Source organism: Sus scrofa, chromosome 13 (genome assembly GCF_000003025.6).
Source record: "Sus scrofa isolate TJ Tabasco breed Duroc chromosome 13, Sscrofa11.1, whole genome shotgun sequence".
Lineage (NCBI taxonomy): Eukaryota > Metazoa > Chordata > Mammalia > Artiodactyla > Suidae > Sus > Sus scrofa.
Window position 1 is genome coordinate 131,245,947 of NC_010455.5, and position 22,423 is coordinate 131,268,369.

The 22,423-nt window shown below is 50.1% G+C and overlaps 1 long non-coding RNA gene across 1 annotated transcript in view; it reads right to left on the reverse strand.

Annotated features, from left to right (window-relative positions):
* Positions 1–19,798, reverse strand: part of LOC110256390 — a 93,911-nt gene extending 74,113 nt beyond the window's left edge. The window contains exon 1 of the long non-coding RNA XR_002337828.1: positions 19,247–19,798. This is a non-coding gene — a long non-coding RNA (uncharacterized LOC110256390). The remainder of the gene's footprint in view (positions 1–19,246) is intronic.

A 22,423-nucleotide genomic window follows, 5' to 3' on the forward strand; every position in this document is an offset into this window, starting at 1 on the left:
TTAGTAAAACAACGGCGCCTCAAGGCACATCCCCAGCCCCTCAACACAAACACAGTTCCAACAGATGTCTTCCAGGGGCCCCCTCCCCACCTTTCTCGCATGTAAATAAGCTTTCAGAGCTGCCATCAATGTGTGCATACAACTCTGCTTTTGACTCTTCTCGTTCTGCTTTGTATACACTTTCCCATGGATCTGAGTCACCCTGGTGTTGAATATTTCACAGGGCTGCGAAATATATGGAAGACATATTTTGTTTTAGAATCTTAATACCCTGAACATCTGGGTGATACTCCAACAACTGGAGAGATTCTTGCTGATGCTGCAAATCTCCAAATCCACATCCCCTTACAGACAGAAGATGCTGTGTTTTGCATCTGTGCGTACGCACATGAGTTTTCTCCAGCACGGTGGACTGCGGGGTGGGACAGTTAGCGATTTCTTCCCTGGAAGTGGCATGACCTTCAAGAGTTACCGTTGGCTGGGGTTGCGAGTACAGCTCAAATTTATTGGTTTTGATCCCCACACCGTTCCCCACGTAAATTAAAATGTGACATTATTACACCCTCCAACAGCCCACTGGCGACCTTTAGCACTCTCCCCCTCCACAGCCATTATTCAGCATAATTTGACTGGTTTGAGGCAAGGTGGGAGAGTGGGGAGGGTTGGGTGGGGGCAGGGGAAGGCAGAGTCCAAATTAGAAACAGATTTAAGGAGCATTTGCAAGGAATTAGGCAGTGCGCCAGGAGCGCTTGCTGGCAGCATGTGGAACCCCTCTTTAGGGACTGTCAGCTCCTCCTAGGTTTCCACAGCGGATGTTTCCTGGCCAGAGCGCAGCTGGGTTTCAGTTGTCAAACCCACAGCCAAGACATCTGAGAAGGGGGCGAGTGCCTGTGTGCAGCGGGTGTACGAGGCCAGCCCACATGCACGCCTGCGACCCCAAGGATGCGCCCCCACGCGGTTCCACCCATCAGCACCTGCAAAGGCACGCCCTGAATCATCCACGGGCCCCCCAGACATGCGAAGGCATGGATAGACACGGGGGAAAATCAGATCAGGCCCACTGACACGTGTGCACAGCCAGACTTGGGCTGTGTGCCTGCCCACGCCATTTAAGAGGATTTTCAGAGCGGGTTTTTCAGTCCATAGCATCACCACAACCACCACCCCCGAAAGGCTGACTGTGTGACCTTGGGTTAGCCCTTCAACCTCTCTGAACTTCAGTGTCTTCAACTACGAAGTGTAAATAACGGCAGCTGTGGTGATCAGATGAGATAACAAAGGTGAACACCGGGTAAACAGATGTGAGAAGCAGTAAGCGGGGGGCGGTGGCGATTGCGGTGAAGATCGCTAACCTTTGCTTCACAGCCTTTCCGCAGGAGACATACAACACTTCGCTGACTTGATTCTTCGATGAGGAGGGTGTGAGGCCCTTTACATCACGCTGGGCGAGTGAGGTCCCTGGGGTCGACGAGAGGCACGTGCTCACAACTCCCACAGGCACAGCTCCGTGGGCACCTGCCTGGCTGGCTGGCTGGGGACCTTGGGCATGACTAACCGGGCACTGAGGCCGGGGACTCTGCTCTCTCGTCTCCTGCCCTGCACCTCGCGCTCCGCTGCTCTTCCTGCCCCGCTGTCTCCTCCTTCACCCACACTCCTGGTGAGAAATAGCTCCCTGCCATACCTTCTGGGCTTCCCTCCAGTCGCCCCAATTCCCAGAGCAAACCCTGAACCTCTCCAGCTTCTTGTCCACCCAAGGGAGCCGTCTGCCTTTACCTGGGAACCCACTGTGTACAAATAAGCCCTTATTCCGGGGGGCTGTGGAGATGGGGGAGGGTAGCCAGACATGAATTAGATGCCGCCCCTGCCTGGGGGACTCACAGTCCAGTGAGGGGATCAACCCAGCACCAACACTATAGGAGACCCAGTCAGAAAATGCCAGATGGGGACATCAGAGAGACTCTGGGAGGTCAGAACCAGCGAAGCACATCCTGCTTACTGTGCAGGTCAGGTCACTGAACAAAGCACCCCAATATCAGACAAGAACCGGGAGGGGCGATGCTAGCACCCAGATACACGCTTCCAGGGGAGGACTTCCCTGCACGTCAGAGTGACCAGTGCCAAACCCCAGATGGATGGGGTTGGGGGCTGGGGGAGATGTGAGGGTGCAAGGGGTTAGGTGGAGAAGCAGTAATTTCTAGATCTTCATTTAGTCCACAGCAATGCAGGATTTGAGCCACGTGTACGACCTACACCACAGCTCATGGCAACGCAGGATCCTTAACTCACTGAGCAAGGCCAGGGATTAAACCCACAACCTCATGGTTCCTAGTTGGATTCGTTTCTGCTGCGCCATGACGGGAACTCACTAATCCACAAATACTTAAGGAGCACCTCCTGTATGCAGAGTGCTAGGAAGACAGTGACTAATAAAGCAGCGATGCTGCTTCATGGGACTTAGTGTCAAGTGTGAACAACTGATGCACAGTGTAACAGGCAATTCTAGGGCAGCGAGATACATGATCACAGGAATGGGCTGGGTGTGTGGTGTGGGCTCTGAGGCACAGAGCAGCCATCTCATTCAGATGGGAAGACAAGAGAAGGCTTCTGGAAGAGATAGATAGACAGGGAACCAGAAGGAGCTCAGGACAGGCGCCAAGAGTGAGAAGAGAGATGAGATCAGACAGATCACCATGGAAGGTCTACACCAGCTTACTCACTTTCACTCATTGAGTCAATAAATATTATGAGCAAGCACTTGAAAAGTCCTATACTAGGTGCTGAGTCTGCAATGGGGAGCAAGACAGATACGGGTGGTTGAACCAAGGTTGTAAGGTGGGAATGGAGAGAGATCAATAGCTTTGAGAGAGAGAGAGAGAATCCATTTTAACTGGATGGTGGGGCGGGGAGGGAATGATTCAGCTATCAGGTTTATAGCAGGTGCTGAGTGGAGGAGGTGCCCTGGCCGGCAGGAGAGGGCCACACAAAGACAAGTAGGTTGAGGGGGCTGGGGAATGATGAGTCTGCACTGGTCTTGCCTGTCTTGCAGGGCCCGTGGGACAGTGGCAATACCCAGCATCTGAGCTGGGCTGCACAAGGAAAGCTGGTGACCATCCAGACTGGAATGGAACCCCAGCTGAAGACACAGGAGTATTTGAGGAGGTGGCAAGAGATTAGCCAGCTGTCTAGGCCTGGAAGAGTGGGGTTTCAGAGAGAGTTCTAGTCCTAGAGGAGGACTGGGGGACTAAAGGCAAAACGTCAGCTCAATCCAGGCACTTCGGATCCTGGGATTGTGGTAGCAACACAAAGGCCAGTCCCCTTCTGCTGGTAGGCTGGTCAGCCTGGCTGCCCCAACCCCCTGGAGGGAGCTGGGAAGGAGGCACCGGCTCTCATGTGGTAGGTCTGCCCCCCACAGCACACAGCACAGAGCTGGTCAGATAGTAAGGATTCAAGAAATACCCTCCCAGGAGCATGTGGACCCTCTGAGGAAAGCAGGAGACTTGCCATGATGAATGCAGTTCTGGGCCCCCAGTGGGCCCCTCCTGAGTTCTTGAACTGAATTGGAGCTGCTGGCCCCTTCTGGCTGCATTAGGAGAATAATCCCATTTGCTAAATATCCCCTATAAAGATGGCAGCTTTTAGTGCCAACTCCTTCCCTTCTAGAACATAGGCCAGAGGCTTAAAGCTGACACTCTTTGAAATCCCAGACATTAGTCCTACAACTTAGTTCCCTAAAGTACTGCCATTTTGATGAAGTCCAGGCTGACCACTTAAAACAAATACCCTGACATCACAAATCAGGCTGAAGTTTAAGGCCTGGAATAAAGGAGAACAAAAAGTCAACCAAAGATGCAAAGAGGATTTTCAGTTGCTAAAGCCCTTCAGATGGGCCTCCTCTGAAGAGGTTAAGTTCCCAGTTTGTGCCCAAGAAAGACTGTTTCATCAGCAAATACGGCAGGGTGCATGGCCAGCCTGCAGTGATTGGATTCAGTTTTTATTTTCTGTTTTCTTGGTTTTTTTGATAAAAAGTATTAGAAGCTCACAACTTGGGAGCAATCTCACCCAGCTGTACCACAGGACAGAGGTTATGGATGGTCAGCAGAAGGAGGACCCTGTTTAAACACACATTCCCTCAACAAAAACCCGCTGTGTAGCACAAGGACCACTACTCAATATTCTGTGATAACCTATATGGTAAAAGAATTTTAAAAAGAATGGATATAGGCATATATATAACAGACTCACTTTGCTGTATACCTGAAAATAACATAATCTTGTAAAATCAACTATTCTCCAATAAAAGAAATAAAAATTTTTTAAAAAGCATGCTCCCCTACACATTATAGATGTGACCTGGATTGACCTGAGCCCCTCTGGCAATTCGCCATGGCATGGGGCACTAGGGCCAGGGCCTTGCCTGTAATCCCAGGGCCACCTTTAGTGACATGGCTCAGTTTAGCTGATCCCTAATGCTGAGAAGGGACAGCTGAGAGGGAGGTGGCTTGCCCAAGATCTCCAACTCAATGGCAACAAAGCTGAGGACGGAGCCGAGGTCTCTGGCTCCAGCTCTGAAGCTGCTCCTCACCTGTGCTGTGAACATGAACTCTGAGCAAACTCAACCTTATCTGCCTGCATTTCCTTTCTTACAAAAAATATCTTCTTGCTCATGTCTATTCTTCACCAAGAAGTAGATTAAATCAGAAGCAATGACAATAATGCATTTTGCATCTACAAAAAGGATGTACAGAGGCATGTATTCCATCAAGTACATCATACCTCTGCTTCACAGCTAGCGAAACTTGGGCTCAATTAAATTTCCGTTAAGAGAAAAATTGATTTTGTAACGTAAACTCTATTGACTGCAACACAGATGATTTGTCTTTAAAGAGATTTTAAGAAAAATAAGCTCTTTTACCATCACATACTTGGAGTCTGAAAAAGATCTGCATTAAAATAGTAAATTTAATATGCTGTACTTAGTGAACAATAAAGCAAATAGAGAAAGCATGAAAGAGAACAAATTGCAAAAATATCTCTCTTTCCAGATGTTGCATCAGGAAGATCTCCATTAGAACCTGAGGTTGTCATGGAGATACAAAATGCGAGGAAACCATAAACAACTAAGAAAAAGACTGACTGCAGCAGATCCTAGAACTAAAGTGCACAGCCCTGGCTCCCATCACCCGCCTGAAGGGTGTGTGGTCCCTGCCGGCCTGAGAATAGATCCAGCTGCCACCGGGATGGGAGTGGGCTGGCGGACTTCCTGCCTTTTGGTCAGACTGACTGCCTTCCTGAATTACTAGGTCTAGGAAGCAGTGGTGACAGGGGTGGGGGCAGGGGTGGAGAAGTTACACGTGTCACGTACCAGCCCCACGTGGCTCTCTCTCTAGCTGCCGCCTCACTTCCCCTCTGACAGACCAGTCACCTGATCTGCAACACACGCCTGGCTGAGATGGTTTCTGGGAGCTTTAATGGCTCTGAAATGCCACCATTCGAGAATTCAGACACCAGACCAGTTGGCAAGAGACAGGCAAGAGCCCAGCCCTAGCGCTCTATGTCTTAGGTGACCCACTGAGGATGGGGGTCCAGGACTCACCAACAGCTGCTGTGCGTGGAGCCCTTAGCCTGCAATCCACGCACACCCAGGCTTGCGCTCACGTGGGCATTACTAGCACCGGCTGGAAGCCACAGATTACACAGGCTGGCCCATCACATGTCTAACCCCAAACCCCAGTCTGTCTCCCTCTCCCCATGCTGGACACTGGCTTACACTGGAGCTGTAAGCCTGGGCAAACCTAAGCTTTATCCCCACACATCTGCATACACTGGCAGCACTGGGAGAACACACTCCCACCTCCCTTTTCCCCAGGGAGGAGGAACTGTCCGATGGAAAGTTTGGGAGAAGAACCTTCTCCCCCAGGGAGCAGCCTTCTGGACTGGGTCAATATGGTCAAAAAACCGTCTCTTTTCTTTTCTTTTTTTAATGTTACGGCCATACCCAAGGCATATATATGGAGTCCCTGGTCCAGGGATTGAATCCAAGCCACAGCTGTGACCTGAGATCCTTTAACCCGCTGCACTGAGCTGGGGATCAAACCTGCACCTTCAAAGCAACCCAAGCTGCTGCAGTCGGATTCTTAACCTATTGTGCCAGGGCGGGAACTCCTCAAAGACCATTTCTGTATGTGCTCAAAATCCACATGTGCCTAGTGGCTGAACAGTGCAATCTTAAAGGCTGAATGACTGACCTAGGTCCCAGCTTGGAGACTCCCAAGGGAGGAGAGGTCCCCCCGCTTTGGAATCACTCTAGTTACTTGGTGGGCACCTCTGACTGCTAGAAACACCTTCATCAAGCTGAAGTCTGCCTCCTTACTATCTGCCCCTACTCAAGTCTAGACAGAATATAGTCCCCCAGTTCTCCAGGCTCTTCTCAAGGTCAAACAGCCCCTGTTACTTCTCTGCTGCTCACCTGACCTAGTGTCTTGGTCCCTCAGGGGCTCATCCTTCACTGGACCCTGGTCCTCCACTCAGCTTGCCTCCATCTCTCTGAGAGACGGTCAGAACGGAGCACGTGCCCCCAGAAAGGTTCCCCGTCTTTTTCTAAACACTGACATGTTGCCCCTGAGTCAGCACCCAGCACTGGTATTTTTGGTGGAACAAGGCTTCCCATTTTTGTCCTCACTTGTGAACACGAGATTTATGACAGTTGTGGACACCCGTTGTGTTTTGACCACCCAGTACCAGACAGTCTTCCTAATTTAGAAGAATACCCAGGAGTTCCCATTGTGGCTCAGCAGTAACAAAACTAACTAGTATCCATGAGGATGTGGATTTGATCCCTGGCCTCGCTCAGTGGGTTAGGGATCGGGCATTGCCACAAGGTGAGCTGTGGTGTAGGTCAAAGACGCGGTTGGGATCCTGTGTTGCTGTGGCTGTGGTGTAGGCCAGCAGCTATAGCTCCGATTCGGACCCCTAGCCTGGGAACCTCCATATGCCGTAGGTGAAGCCCTAAAAAGACAAAAAAAAGAAGAAGAAGAAGAATATCCAAATAGGTGAGAGCTAGGGCCCTGTCTCCCATGATGGAGGTGGAAAGGGAACAGCGCTCACTCTCCATACCACAGGTTCATGCCAGAGCCGATGGCATGAGGTCCTTCCCAACCACAATTTTTGAGTTTTTCCTACATTCTTTCTGATGATTAAGAGATGTGGCTTAAAGTCCAGTGCAGAGAGGACCAGAATATCAGACAAACTTCTGACTATCAGTTCTTCTAAACAGTCCTCCAAGTTCTATCCCCATACCTACCTTGAGGCTCTAAACTCAGAATGATTCTCCAAAACTGAGACCAAGACAGAGGTAAAAGACTGGTGCCCCTCTCTGCTGTCACCAGGGACTACCATTTCTAAGGTCACCTTGGAGAGGTGCCCTGATGTTCTGGATGTGGGTGGTGGCGGGGAACAGCATGGGACCTGGAATCAGGACAACCTGGCTTCATCCCAGCTCAAACCCTGATGCTGAGGGATACAGGCAAATAAATGACTTTCCTACTCCGGGTCTCGGCTTTCGATGTGGAAAAGAAGGCACTGAGTGATTTTTAAGGTTCTTTTTCATTCCGATTCTCTGAGTCTCTGAACGCTGTAGGGAGCTGTTATTTCCTTGATTTCCTACTTATTGTTTTTCCCTTTCTTTCTGGCTTTTGTAAGAACACTGCAAATTTACAAACAGATAAACAAAATGTGATATACCCATACCATGGAATATTATTCAGCCATAAAAAAGGAACAAAATACTGATAAAGGCTGTAAAAGAGATGAACCTTGAAAACCATAGAAGCAAAAGAAGCCAGTCCCTAAAGACCATAGATGGCATGCGTCCTTTATATGAAATGCTAAGACAAGGCAGATTTATCGGGACATAAAGCAAACTAGTAGTTGACTGGGACTAGCAGGAAATGGTGAGCGACTGCCAAAAGGTACAGGGTTTCTTTAAGGGTGATGAAAACATTCTGAAATTGACTTTAGGTGATGGTTGCACAACTCTTTAAATATACAAAAAACCTTGAATTGTGCAACTGAAATCAGTGAATTGTATGTCATATGGCTTGGATCTCCATAAAACTGTGAAAAAATCAGGCAACAAGTTTATGAGAAATCTGATGTATTTACAAGCTGTGCTCATGGCATGGGCGGATAGCCTTGAAAATTAAATCCATTCATAACCTAAAAATTCTGTCTGGGGAGGGTTTTTTTGGGGGGAGGGGGTTGGCTGCACCTACAGCGTGTAGAAGTTTCCAGGTCAGTGACTGAACCCATGACACAGCAGCAACTCGCGCTGCTGTGGTGACAATGCCAGATCCTTAACCTGCTGCACCACAAAAGGAACTCCTACTATCCAACAATTCTATGTTGTTTGGTTTTGAAGATCTCTCCCTTGATCAACTAACCAAAATTAATTTTGTTGAAATGTAGCTTCTATAAAAATTGCCCTTTCTTAGAAGGTCTAATTAACAGTCTAATGAGCTCAGGAAAAGGAAAGATGGGGTCTGACATGTTTCCACACTTGATTCCAGATTGTTCACTGGGTAGCATCTCTTTTCTCTAGATTTTTACTGGGTTCTAATGGAAGTCATCATCAGAAGAAGCGTTATGGAACAGTGCATGCCATTCTTTGATGGGCACACAAATCACCTGGGGATCTGAGATTCTAATTTAGTAGGTCTGAGGTGGGGCCTGCATTTCTTTTTGTCTTTTTTTTTTTTTTTTTTTTTTTTTGTCTTTTTGCCTTTTCTAGGGCCGCACCTGTGGCATATGGAGGTTCCCAGGCTAGGGGTCAAATTGGAGCTGTAGCTGCCAGCCCACATCACAGCCACAGCAATGCAGGATCCGAGCCACGTCTGCAACCTACACCACAGCTCATGGCAATGCCGGATCCTTAACCCACTGAGCAAGGCCAGGGATCGAACCCGCAACCTCATGGTTCCTAGTCAGATTTGTTAACCACTGAGCCTGACCTGCATATCTAACAAGCTCCCCAGCGTTGCTGATGCTGGCCCATGGACCACACTTTAAGTTGCCAGGCTCCAGGCCTGTACCACACAATGTGGCCATTGAGCATCTGCAATGTACTGATCTGAATTGAGATGTGAGGTGAGTGAACAAGAGACCGTAAGTGATGTAAGTGTAAAACAGACATTGGACTTCAAAGGCTTAGTAACAAAACAAAAGAATGTGAAATAACAATTGCTACTTTTGTTGCACACTGGAAAAAGAATATTTTGAATATATCTAATTAAATAAAATGTATTTACTTCTTTTAATTTGCTTCTTTATTTTTTGTTTGTTTTGGACCACAACTATGTCAGGGCAAGGCAGGTTGAAGCTCCTGAGTCAGGGATCAAACCCATGCTAACAGCTGTAACCAGAGCCACAGTAGCGACAAGGCTGGATCCTTAACCCACTGGGCCACCAGGGAATTCCATAAAATGTACTTTTTAAATTTTATTTTCATTTTATTTTTTTGTCTTTTTGCTTTTTCTATGGCTGCTCCTGCGGCACATGGAGGTTTCCAGGCTAGGGGTCCAATTGGAGCTGTAGCCACCAGCCTATGCCAGAGCCACAGCAACACGGGATCCGAGCCGCATCTGTGACCTATACCACAGCTCACAGCAACGCTGGATCCTTAACCCACTAAGCAAGGGCAGGGATCGAACTCACAACCTCGTGGTTCCTAGTCGGATTCGTTAACCACTGTGCCACAACGGGAAGTATAAAATGTACTTTTTTTATTACAAGTTTTATTTGTGGGAGATACCTATAGTAGCCTGTCCCAACCACTGCCATTCCTTACCTCCTTCTTCCTTAATAATAGACTTTCAGGGAGTTCCCATCATGGTTCAGTGATTAAGGAATCTGACTAGGAACCATGGGGTTGCGGGTTTGATCCTGGGCTTCATTCAGTGGGTTAGGGATCCAGCGTTGCCGTGAGCCATAGCTTGTGATGTGGGTTGCAAACGAGGCTCCCTGCGTTGCTGTGGCTCTGGCATAGGCTGGCAGCTGTGGCTCTGATTGGACCCCTGGCCTGGGAATCTCCATGTGCCGAGGGAGTGGCCCTAGAAAAGGCAAAAAGACAAAATAAATAAATAAATAAATAAATAATAGCCTTTCAGCTGGGCACATGGTAATCATCAGGAATAAAGACTACATTTCCCAGCTTCCCTTGCAGCTAAGCAGGACCACCTGATTAATCATTGCGTAGAATGTAGGGGAAAAAGTCATGTGACTTCCAAGAACCTTTCTTTAGAGATTACATAGCTGCACTCTTTGCCTACTTCTTCTTCATTCCTTCCTCCATCCTGCTGCCTAGAATGCAGAGATCTTGCCATCTCAGACCATGAGGCTAAGGCATGACCAGTAGGGTCACAAAATGTAAAGTCTATGATGGCAAAGATTTTTATCTGTCTTTTTCTTTTGCTTCCCCTACTTCTGTAATGCCAGAGCCTAAATGGTGCTTAAATATTCGCTGATTAAATGAATGAATAAATTAAGTGATATCCACCTCAGACCACCCACCTAAACTTTTACGTGAGAGAGAAACAAGCTTCTACTTGCCTAAACCCAACCTAATCCTAATCAATACAATATTGAAAAGTCCTTATACTGCTTTATGCCATAGAAGGTTTACTTAAAATATTAAGCCAAACCTCAGTAAATCTAATCACACTTTAAATGCATTGTGATACTCATCTTTGCAATGCTGTGGATTATTTTTACCATGCCAAAATCCATTCATTTGTTTGTTCAATAAGTTGAGGTTTCAGTATTTCAAGTTCCTAAAACCAAGATATGCCTCTCACAGTACTTTCTTACTAACAATTCAAAGCACTGTAGAAATTCAAGCCAGCAAGGTTTTCCCTAAAAGCCCAAGGGTATAGGTGAGTTAGCATCAAAAAGGAATATTTTTATAAGATAGAAATGAGGGAAATTTTTAAAGAAAAAATTTTCCCTGATTAAGGGAAATTTTTCCATATCATACTCTGTCCATTACATTTCACTACTTCTAAAGCGAACAGAAATTTTATATCAGTGAAGTTAGTAATAGCAGATATTAAGCAAAAGCAAATGTCATTTTCTTATTTTTAAGAAAACATTTCACCCAAGTTTTCAGCCTCATGTTTGCTGTTAAGAGAGTTGATCCATAAGCCCAATGCCTGGATGTGTCTTCTCTGGATATACCAGGGAAGCTTCTTCTCTTTTTTTCTTTTAATTTTTATTTTATTTTATTATTATGATTATTATTATCTATTTATTTATTTATTTATTTTGGTCTTTTTGCCTTTTCTACGGCCACTCCCGCGGCATATGAAGGTTCCCAGGCTAGGGGTCTAATTGGAGCTATAGCCACCGGCCTATGCCAGAGCCACAGCCACGCGGGTTCCGAGCCGTGTCTGCAACTTATACCACAGCTCACGGCAACGCTGGATCCTTAACCCGCTGAGCAAGGCTAGGGATCGAACCCGCAACCTCATGATTCCTAGTTGGATCCGTTAACCACTGAGCCACGATGGGAACTCCGGAGCTGGCTTTTTTAAGTTGGACTAGAATTCCTTAAAACACAGCACCTACATGACAGATGGAGAAAACATCATGACAAGCTTCATCTGAGTTATAAACCTACTATTAATGATAATACATAATTTATGGTTTTTTTGTTTTGTTTCGCTTTGCTTTTTAGGCTGCACCTTTGGCATATGGAGGTTCCCAGGCTAGGGGTCGAATCGGAGCTGTTAGCCACATGCCTATGCCAGAGCCACAGCAATGGGGGATCCGAGCCACGTCTGCAGCCCACACCACAGCTCATGTCAATGCCTGATCCTTAACCCACTGAGCAAGGCCAGGGATCGAACCCGCAACCTCATGGTTCCTAGTCGGATTCCTTGACCACTGCGCCACCATGGGAACTCCCACCAGGGAAGCTTCTAGACAGAAAGCATCTGATATATAATTTCCCTTTTAGTTGAAAAAAAAACATATATATATATATATATATATATATTTCTTAAATATACCATTGATCAGATTTTCCCAGAGGTAAGTTACAAACTAGAACTGAGAGAAATACCTTTAAAAAAACAAAAACAAAAACTGTTTAAAAACTCCAAAGCCTCAGGATAGTATTGAATGACTTACTTGTGACATCTTGGTGAGGATGGAAATTCTGGGGATGAGGACGCGGGAGCTAGGTAACCACATTTAAAAATGTAAGAGAGGAGAACAGCGAGTGAAGGAGGAGCACAGAATGAAGTTCATCTGTGAGGCTGGACCATGTGACAAGCAAAGGATGCTAAGAGATGAGCCTGGGGAGTCCGGTGGAGAATAGTCCTGGAACTGGACTTTGGCCTGCTATGAATGGAAAGGCACTGGAGATTTCAGAAGCTGAGCAGAACAAGGCCGGACTTGTCATTTGAAGCATAAGCCTAGTAGCACAGTGGTTAAATTGATGGACCTGGAAGCCACTGGAAGCAGCTACCGAAATGACATAGGTGAGGACAATGACCACGCAGGGGCATGCAGAGGAGGGAATGGTAGCAGCTCTGGTAGCTGCTGGTGTCAGGAGGGAGAAAGCCTCATTCACAGATGACCTTTGATTTCTGACTTGGGATCTGGAGAGCTGGAGAAGGAAAAGCGGCTTGGGAGGTAGAGGACAGAAATGAGGAGGTCTGTTTTGGACAGTGAGTTTGGGGTGGTTATAGGAGAGCCGCATGGGGAGACTCCTGCCAAGCTGCCTGGGTCTCCATAACCCCATTTTTTCCGGGCTAAGGGCTATCTTTCCATTTATCCTCATAATATCCCCTCTGTATGTCAGGGAAGATGCTGAGGCTGAATCTGCAAGCTGACTCTGAGCATAAAGAGACTTCCAGCAGTAACACTATTTTCTTCCAAGAGCAACTGCCACCATTTCTTCAGCACTTACTGTGTGTCCAGCACTGGGCCCCCAGCTTTTCATGCGTAGTCTATTTATCTCACAGAACGATGTGAGGTAGTCTGCACCCTATCTCTCATACAGGCAAGCTGAGAATTAAGACTGAGAAAAAAAGTAAGGGACATGCCCAAGTTTTCACAGCTAGAAAATAGCAGAACTGGTGTTTAAATCAGGCCTGCAAATTAGCTCCCAATGAGCTTATACGCAGCTATATGATACTGCTTCCAGATGAGAACCTGAATTTAAATCTAACTAGTTCTATAATGGTTTCATTTGCAAATTCACTCATTCATGTATTCACTTGTGGAATTAACACTGGACTCCTATTAAGCACAAAGTATGAACAACATCAAGGCAGAGTCCCCATCGTGGTGCAGAGGAAAAGAATCCGACTAGGAACCATGAGGTTGCAGGTTCGATCCCTGGCCTTGCTCAGTGGGTTAAGGATCTGGCATTGCTCTGAGCTGTGGTGTAGGTGGCAGACTCAGCTCAGATCCTGCATTGCTGTGGCTGTGGCGTAGGGCGGCAGCTGATGCCAAGGAGAGTGACTAAAGCAACGGGCAGGCTTTACCCAGGAGGAGGTTTTCAAAACAGGCTTTGACAAAATGATGAGATGTTAGCAGCCCACGCCAGCCAGAGTGCTCACACACCCCTTCCCAGCCCCCTTCCCCCAACTTCCACCCTCCCTCCCACCCCCATGCGCCTGTGCTTGAATGCATACAGTCCAGAATAAGGTAGGAGACAGAGAAACAGTTGTGCACGTGGAGAGTCATCATCCAAGTTCTCTTTCTGGAGCATCACAAGTCATGGCAGTGTTTCTGGCTCTGCCGTTGCTGAGCTGCAGGACCTTGAACAAATTTACTCGCCTCCTGGTCCTCACCAGCCTATCAGCTTGTGCAAGGCAGATGTGTGTGTGTGGGGGGGTGGAAATCTCTGAGTGACTGGTCAAAAATTTAAGCACTCTGTCCTGCTGTATAGCACTGGAACTGTATCTACTCACTTATGATGGAGCATGATGGAGGATAACATAAGAAAAAGAATGTATATATGCATGTGTGACTGGATCACTTTGCCGTACAGTGGAAAATCAACAGAACACTATAAACCACTATAAACCACTATAATGGAAAAAATAAATATCATTTTAAAGAAAATTTAGGCGCTCTGCAAATCCTGGGGGTCTTTCAGATGGTTGTATGCACACAGACTGCCTTGAAGATAATCACACGTAGCGCTTGGAAACAAAACTCTTAGCCCTGAACGCAAAGTTGCCTTTGTCCCCAGCGGACCACATTCTATTTTCTATCAATTCCCTCACAATGCAGCTTGGTAGGTTATAAAAGAGCCTCTCCTTGAGAGGAGTCATTTTCATGCTGGGAACATGCAGACACCCCGCCCCGGGAGATGACAGTGTGTTTTCCCGGAGGTGGAGGCAGCCTGCAGATTGGATCTGATCTGAGTTTATGCCGGAGGTCTGAACCCAAGGGAACACATTTGTGTCTGGAAGCGGGTCTTTGCAGAGCCTCAGCCAGCTGGCTCAGCTCTGCTAGACGCTGTGTTCCCTGCTCCCTCACCCTTCCTCCAGGAAGCACCTCTTCTGGCCCAGCCTCGATGATGCTTTTCCGTTCACGCCCTTCAACCCACATCCCCGGCTGGCCGAGGGGGAGCCCGCCCGTGCTGTCAGTGCCGCCCGCGGCACCTGGCTCGCCTCCCTCCACGCTTGGCCAAAGCCTCAGACGCAGAAGAAACCAGAGCTGGCTCAGCTGGCCAGCGCCCGGGCTTCCTGTCCAAGTGTTTGCGGCCGGGCTTCCTGCTGACGGAAGGGCAGCGCTCCTCTGACATCCCAAGCGGTGGCTCCCAGGGCCCCGGCCGCCGAGCACATCCAGCTGGCACCCGGCGCAGGAGCCATGGCTGCGCTCCGTGCAGCTGTCAGATGACATTCACAGGGACGCTGGGGTCAGGCCTGGAGAGCTATAAAGGGGATTCCTTTGGGGAGGGAGGAAGCTGTGAATCAGACCAGAAACCCGGGAGCTCAGGCTTGTCCTGGGCAGGCGGCCAGACCACGCCTCGCAGGCCCCCCCCTCTGACAGACCCCCTTGCTTCATGTGGGCCCACCTCCCTGCCACCTGCGCTCTTTCCCAGTGAGAGCCTCCAGCACATGGCTTCCCTCCGCCCCAGGTGGACTGGGAACGGGGCCACGCACCCAGATGATAGCCCACCCGGGCTCTGACCCCATGCCCTTGAGGAATTTAGCTTCACGGAGAATCAGCTTCCCCTTCACAAGTGGAAACTGGAGAGTGAGAATATTTTCAGAGTGTTCCATGTTTATTTTCCCACGTTTCAAGGGCGGCGACATAGGAAACGGGGTCAGACTTGTTCTCTCTAGCTCCAGAGGTCAGGACAAGCATTCTACGGAGGCAGAATTCAGTTTAAATAGGGGAAAATGAAACCCCCGAACAGGCCATCCCCTAAGTAGTGAGCACCCTGTTGCTAGACTTTAAGCTCTGCGAGGGTCGCTGTCTGTCTTCATTCCTGCCAGAGGACCAAACCAGCACGGTGCCTGCCTAAGAGTAAAGGCTCCAAATCTTTGTGGAAGAGAGGAGTGAAGGCGGATAGAAAAAACAGGGAGGGGTCTTCCCACTGCCTCTCAATAGTAACGAACCTGACTAGGAACCATGAGGCTGCGGGTTCGATCCCTAGCCTTGCTCAGCGGGTTAAGGATCCGGCATTGCCGTGAGCTGTGGTATAGGTCACAGATGCAGCTTGGATCCCACGTTGCTATGGCTCTGGTGTAGGCCGGCAGCTGCAGCTTCGATTTGACCCTTAACCTGGGAACGTCCCTGTGCCATGGTGCAGCCCTAAAAAGAAAAAAAAAAAAAAAAAAAAAAAAACCCAGGAGGGAAAGAGAGGTGGAAAGAAGGAAGAAGAGAGAAAAAGACGAAAGGAGAAAAAGGGGAAAGGATCATCTTCGAGAAGATTCCTCCTTTAGGAGAGAGTTTGGACAAGCTGACTGCAATTGTCTTTTGGACTCAATGATTACAAGACAAGGATTTTAAGCACCCACTCCAAGGGGACACATCAACTCCAAAACCAGGCCGAGCAATTCTCTTGTGACACTGTGTTCATAGGCACAGGCCTTGCCACCCGAGCACTCTGTGGTCTACAACGCCCCCAAGACAGACACAAACACACACACACACACACACACACACACACACACACACACACACACACACACAAGTTGTCCCTCACTTCTACAGAATCCTGAAAAACACAGAGTCTGCATTTGAAAGACGTAGAGCCAGAGGTTCAAAGACGGCATGTGACTTGTCTGAGCTGAGACTTAGCCTCAGGTCTCCTGACCCTGAGTCCAGTAATAAGCAGGCTAGTCTGCCTTCCTGCCTGCCAAAGAGCTGTCTGCCCCTGAAGACAGCTATCATGGTCTCACACGAAACTGAAGCACCAGAGGTTGCCCTATCCTTTGAAAAAATGTAGAGGAAACAGATCTTCCTAAAAACAACAACAACAACAAAAAAAAAAACACTTCCCTTTCCCGGCCTGGCTCCCAGCAGGATAAGGCTTGGGCACGACCACTAATTGCAGTAACCGGCAGAGGATCTGGGACTCTTTCCAGAGGCAAGTTTACTTTCTAGGGCCAGCTCTCCAGAGCACTGGTTGGAAAGATGTGTTCTTTTCCAAAGGTCTGACTAGCTGGAGATTAGGCGGGTCATTTGCCTGTCTTCTGTCCCTCTGTGTTCCTCTCTCACAGGGGGCTGACCCCTGTCGGCCACATTCCCCACCAAGACTGGTTTCTACCCTCGGCTCCCCACCGCCCCCGCCCCCGGGGGGAAGGACAGAGGGTAGAAACCAGCCTTTCTCTCTGTCTCTCCCTTTATCTGGAGCATCACCTCTGGGGTCCCAATTCCTGCCAGGGGACTTCTGCCAGGGTTCCAGCTCTCTCTGAGTTCTGGAAACACAACCTCTTCTCTGCCCTTCCAGCAGGAATGGGGCCATTTTCTTGTGGCTGCTACTCTCAAGGCTGCCTTTCACCCAAGTCTGCCCTTTCCTCTCTTCCAAGGTCTTCACAGCTAGCTTCCCTCTGCTGAGGTTTCCGGAATGGGCTATGTCTCCCCCCTGGACTCTGACTGACTCCATGTCAGTGTGGGTGGGTTGAGACCCAGCGCAGAGAGGGTTAAATGGATGGCAATATGGGACTCTCTCTAAGGACCACCTTAAAGAGAGTCAGGTAGTACCTGAGGAAGTACCAAGAGAGTCAGGTAGGCAGGCCAGGAGGCTCCTGAGGAAGCTACCTGTGTATGAGGAGGCAGGCCAGGGCCACCCTGGCTCTGCATGGGAACCAGAGGACCTGGAGTCAGCCCACTGTCCCATCGCAGGCCCCTTCCCCTCTCACAAGGCCCCACCTGCCCAGCATCCCTCAGTGCTAGGACACAATCAGTGCTTCTCACACATGTGGGCCAGACGGCAGGACTCAGCCTCTCAGAGCTCTGAGCAAGCCAAGATTCTAGGTCCAGAAGCTTCTAGGTCACCTCCATCGAAGCGGAAAGAAGGGCTCCCTCAGCACCATCAGCAAAGAAAGCAGGTGTCTTTCCTCCCCACTCCCAAACTCATGGCATCTGGGACTCAAAAAGAAGAGTCACAGTCTCTTCCTGCCCCCACCTCACCCCCAAGGCCCCTCACTCTCCTAGGCTGAGGTCTAATCGGGACTTTTAAGAGTCCCGCCTAGGCAGAGACCCAAGGGGAGGCTGTGTTCTCTGAAACTATTATTCATGAGCACAGATATATCATGTAGAAAGGGAGAAAGCTGAGACTCACCTTTAGATTTAGGTGGACCTACTACATGCTTGCCACGGAGATAAGTACTTACACGTAGTCTGTGTCATTTCATCAATCGATAAAAGGGGAGAATAAGACCCCCCCCCAAAATGCATCAGCCTCTGTTCAATGTATCTTTACTGGGTACCTGCCAGGTACTAGGCATTCTGCAAGGATGATTTGACTACAGTTCCTTCCTTCTAGTCAAGAACCTGAGGTCTGGAATCAGCTAGACCCACCTGGGTTTGAATCCAGACTCCAGCAGTTAGTATTTATGTGACCTTGAGCAAGTGACGTGTGCCCCGAGCCTCAGATTCTGCATCTATGAAAAGGATATAATGATAAGAGTCTAGTCTCATTAAGGTGTTGAAGGATTCAGGTAGGTTAACAAGCTTAGCGAGTGCCCAGCACCTGGTAAACACTCTTCAACGAGTGGTAACTTTTTTTTTTAATTAGTAAGTCTAGGATGCATGGCAGCATCCAGGGGTGAAAAGCATTTTCGAAGGCTGCCCAGAGCCTTCTGACTCCAGAATTGGAAGAAAAATGGCTGTTGCTTTCTCCGTCTCACCTCAGACGCATCCCACACACCCTCAGCTCCCCCTGGCAGCCTCGCCGCCACCCTTCTGAGCTGCCGGATGTCCGCTGAGGTCCAAGGTTTGGAGAGTTTCCGGGACTGGCGGGGTCACACTGCAGCTGGGCGGTGCCTGGCAGCCCCACCCTTCCTGGCAGCCAGGCCTCCTCCTGGGTCCCTGAAAGCCTGCCAATGGGGGGTGGGGAGCAGAGGGAGAGGAAGGTCCAGCTCAGACATTTGCCCTGAGGGAAGCCTGCAGGGAGGCTGGGGTTACGGGGGAAGGAGGAGAGGGGGCAGAGCAGACTCACACCCTTGTCCAGCCACACAGAGAATCCAGACTCTGGAAGTGCCAAGTGCTCCTCCTAGTGGAGAAGGGATGAGGCAAGATCCCATTCAGCTGCCTCTCCCCCCCCTCCCCCATTACCTAACCCAAAAAACGGGGTGCCTTCACCAGGCCCATCAGACGGCACTTTCAGTCCCATTCTACAGCTCCTCACAGCTGAAAAAGCCCCTTTGCATCCAATTCCCGTAACATGGTGATTTTTTTTCAGGGGGCACATTTGTAACACCCCATTTCACAGATGAGAACACTGAGTCCATTCCTGCAGTCTTTGGCAGAACTGGGACTAGAACCCAGGTCTTTTCATTCTCCCTTCCACAGGCTTTTGTCAGTGCACTGGCCTCCAAGAGGGAGATACCCTCCTTGTCCATAGCCCACCCCTTCCACCCCCACTCCTCATACAAGCATCGTGCCATCTTGAAAACAGCACTGGTTCTTTTCTTGGCTCTCAGTCACAAGAACCTCAGCGCCCAGTGGTAGCCTGATTAAAGCCACTCCTTTGCTGCAAGCTCGTCCTACGTTTTCATACCTGCGCATCTCAGTGTCAGCCTTCCCTTCCACCAGCAGGCCTATCCGACGGCTCTCCCAGAGAAAAAGGCTTTCTGCTCACTGTGGTCAGATCCAGGGCACAGCAGGTCTCCTGGGGATCCACCACACACAAGCTGTGCTGAGCACTCCCAGCACAAAGACAGAGCAGTGGGGGCAGTGGAGAGGGACCCCGGCCTGGTCCACCCTGTGCCCCCTGCCCTGGAAGAGACAGGCTGGAGAGAAGGCCCACTCTGGAGGAGGAGACGACCTCTGCCCTGCCTTCTTCCCTGAAAACAAAGTCCCTCCTCAGAAGGAGCTCTCCAGAGGCACCCCTGCCCCGACTGGGAACGCAACCACATGGGTCCTTGGGACCCACAGTTCCCAGGGACAGCCCCAGAGGTCTGGCTTGGAGACCCAGCCACTAGCGAGTCTCCTACAGAACAGAGCTGGAGAGGTGGCCCGGGTCCCCATCCTGGAGGGAAGGTCTCCTGGGACTGGAAGCTGGTTCTCCCCCAGCTCCGGGAGTGGGGTGGCTTACTCGCTGCGGATCCTGTCATGGGACAGAGCTGGGCCTGGGCTCAAGGACAGGCCAGGCAGACAGAGAACTGTGTTTTCCGGGAAGGCAGCCAGCCCTCGTGCCCTCAGGCTTCCGGGCATTGAGGAGAGCAGCAGAGCAGGCTCCTGCCACCACCCCAGTCGCCCCACACAGCCCGGCCCGTCTCTGAGCCAGAGCACTGCAGCAGGAGGTCCTCTGCCACCCAGCCCTTCCCCCGGCCACTGCTTTGTGAACTAAAGGGCGCTGCACTGAGGGGAGGACAAGCATGACCTGAGGCCTCAGCCCCACCCCATGCCCAAGTCCTTGGGTGTCTCCTCGTGAGCAAACCGGAGCTCCCCTGCTTCTCTCATTCCCAGGACGATGGCCATACCATTTCACCCCCTGAGCTGTACTGGGGCAGTAATGCCTGCTGTGCCTGGCTCCCGGATTGCCGGAGCCTTGGAATGTAAGCTGCCTGTGAAACGCCTAAGGCACGTCCTCCATGTGGGCTTCTTGTATTAACATCTTATTGACTTGGTTTAGATCATGCATTTTCCACTGAAGGGGAAATGAACAACAGGTTAGGGTGAGCGCTGGCCAGCAGACCCGGGCCTTCCTCAGCCATCTCCTCTGAGGCCCACGGAGCATCCACTCCAGGGCCCTGCCTGGCTAGCACAGTGGGCGCCTGCCAGCCTGAGGGCAGGAAGCAAAAGGGACCCCCAGTGGAGCCCCAGTGTGTGATCGTAGGGGTCCTGGAGCCCACCCCCATTCCTCACTTGGTAGAAGGGCCCCCCTGCCGCTCAGAGGAGGTGAGGGGCTCTCCTGCCCCCTTCCTGGGCTGCTTGGTGAGCACCTGGGGGCCACACTTCTAGGGAAGTAACTGGGGCCTGGACAGATAGTGAGGGGGTGGAAGGGGTCAAAACCAGGTTGGAGGAGAAAGAACTGAAGGGATTCAAGCAGTTCAACCCAGATCAGAACAAGTATCTCCCACCAGCACAGTCACAGAGCGAGAGCTGCACTTCTGACCCCAAAGGGCCCTAGAGTGGACTTATTTAGAAGGCTGACTTTGACTACTCTACAAAAGCACTTTTGAAGTTCCCGTCATGGCTCAGTGGAAACGAATCTGACTAGCATCCATGAGGACACAAGTTTGATCCCTGGCCTCCCTCAGGGGGTTAAGGACCCGGCGTTGCTGTGAGCTGTGGTGTAGGTCGCAGACGGCTTGGATCTGGCGGTGCTGTGGCTGTGGTATAGGCCAGCGGCTGCAGCTCTGATTCGACACCTAGCCTGGGAACCTCTGTATGCCTCAGGTGCGACCCTGAAAAGACACACGCACACACACACACACAAAATTTAAAAAGCACTTTCTGGAGTTCCCGTCGTGGCACAGTGGTTAACGAATCCGACTAGGAACCATGAGGTTGCAGGTTCGGTCCCTGCCCTTGCTCAGTGGGTTAACCATCTGGCGTTGCCGTGAGCTGTGGTGTAGGTTGCAGACGTGGCTCGGATCCCACATTGCTGTGGCTCTGGCGTAGGCCGGTGGCTACGGCTCCGATTCGACCCCTAGCCTGGGAACCTCCATATGCTGCGAGAGTGGCCCAAAGAAATAGCAAAAAGACAAAAAAAAAAAAAAAAAAAAAAAAAAAGCACTTTCTACAAGCTGAACCATCGCAAGAAAAATAGATGAGTTCACGGGCAGTGAATTCTTAGTCCCTGAAGGTGTTCTGTCCTCAGCTTGGGCAGTTGATGGGAGGCAACTCTATAAAGGGGACATTTGGGATCCCCCCACTTTCCAGGCACCCCAGGATTCTCTAGTCACCGAGGGCTGCAACCTTCTGCCTGGCCTGAATTAGCTGGCGCTGTGAAGCCTGTTACTCAGAACTGAAGTGCTTGGCCATTGCAGACTGCTGGTACCCCCCAAGTGCTCCAGGTACTGGACACAGCATCCACATGCAGGAGGGCCCCGCATCTACAGGGACAGGCAATTTAACAGGTTATAAATGGTCCAGTTCCCCTCTACCCTCCTGTTGATACCAAAAAAGTGTCTCTCTCTCCCTTCACTCTGTCAATAGAGCCCATGGAGTTTCAACTTACTGCCACAAAGCACGTGGCCTTCCCAGCACCAGGAAAAACAAGTCGGTGCATGAAAATAACCCATCCTGACACATGGCAAGCTGACTGTTCAGGGCTGGGTGGTCCCCTGATTGCTACACACAAGTTTGGTACGTGGCCTTCACCCCCACCCCCCAAAATCCACATTGCAGACCCTCTGAGTCAGGAGGGAGGTGCTGGGCGGTGACCCGTTTCTCAGGAGGCTGGAACCCTGGGGGCTGCCAGGAGCTTCCTGTCAATCCAGCCACCCCATTAGTCCCAAACCCAGGCCAGCAGTTCACCAGAGGCAGACCAGCTGTTGGCAGGAGGAAAGCCAGCAGCCAAGAGTCACCATGGTGGAGGAGCAATCTTCACCTTACGAGGGGACCCCCGGCCAGACCCCCAGGAAAGTGACTCTTCATGGAAGGGTGCTGCGTTCCTTCGGCAAATTAACATCAACAGAGAGATGACATTTCTCTTGTTTCCATCTGTAGCACAGCAGACACGCCTGGGAATGGCTGGCCTTTTCAGGGCAGGGATGGTCTGATGTCC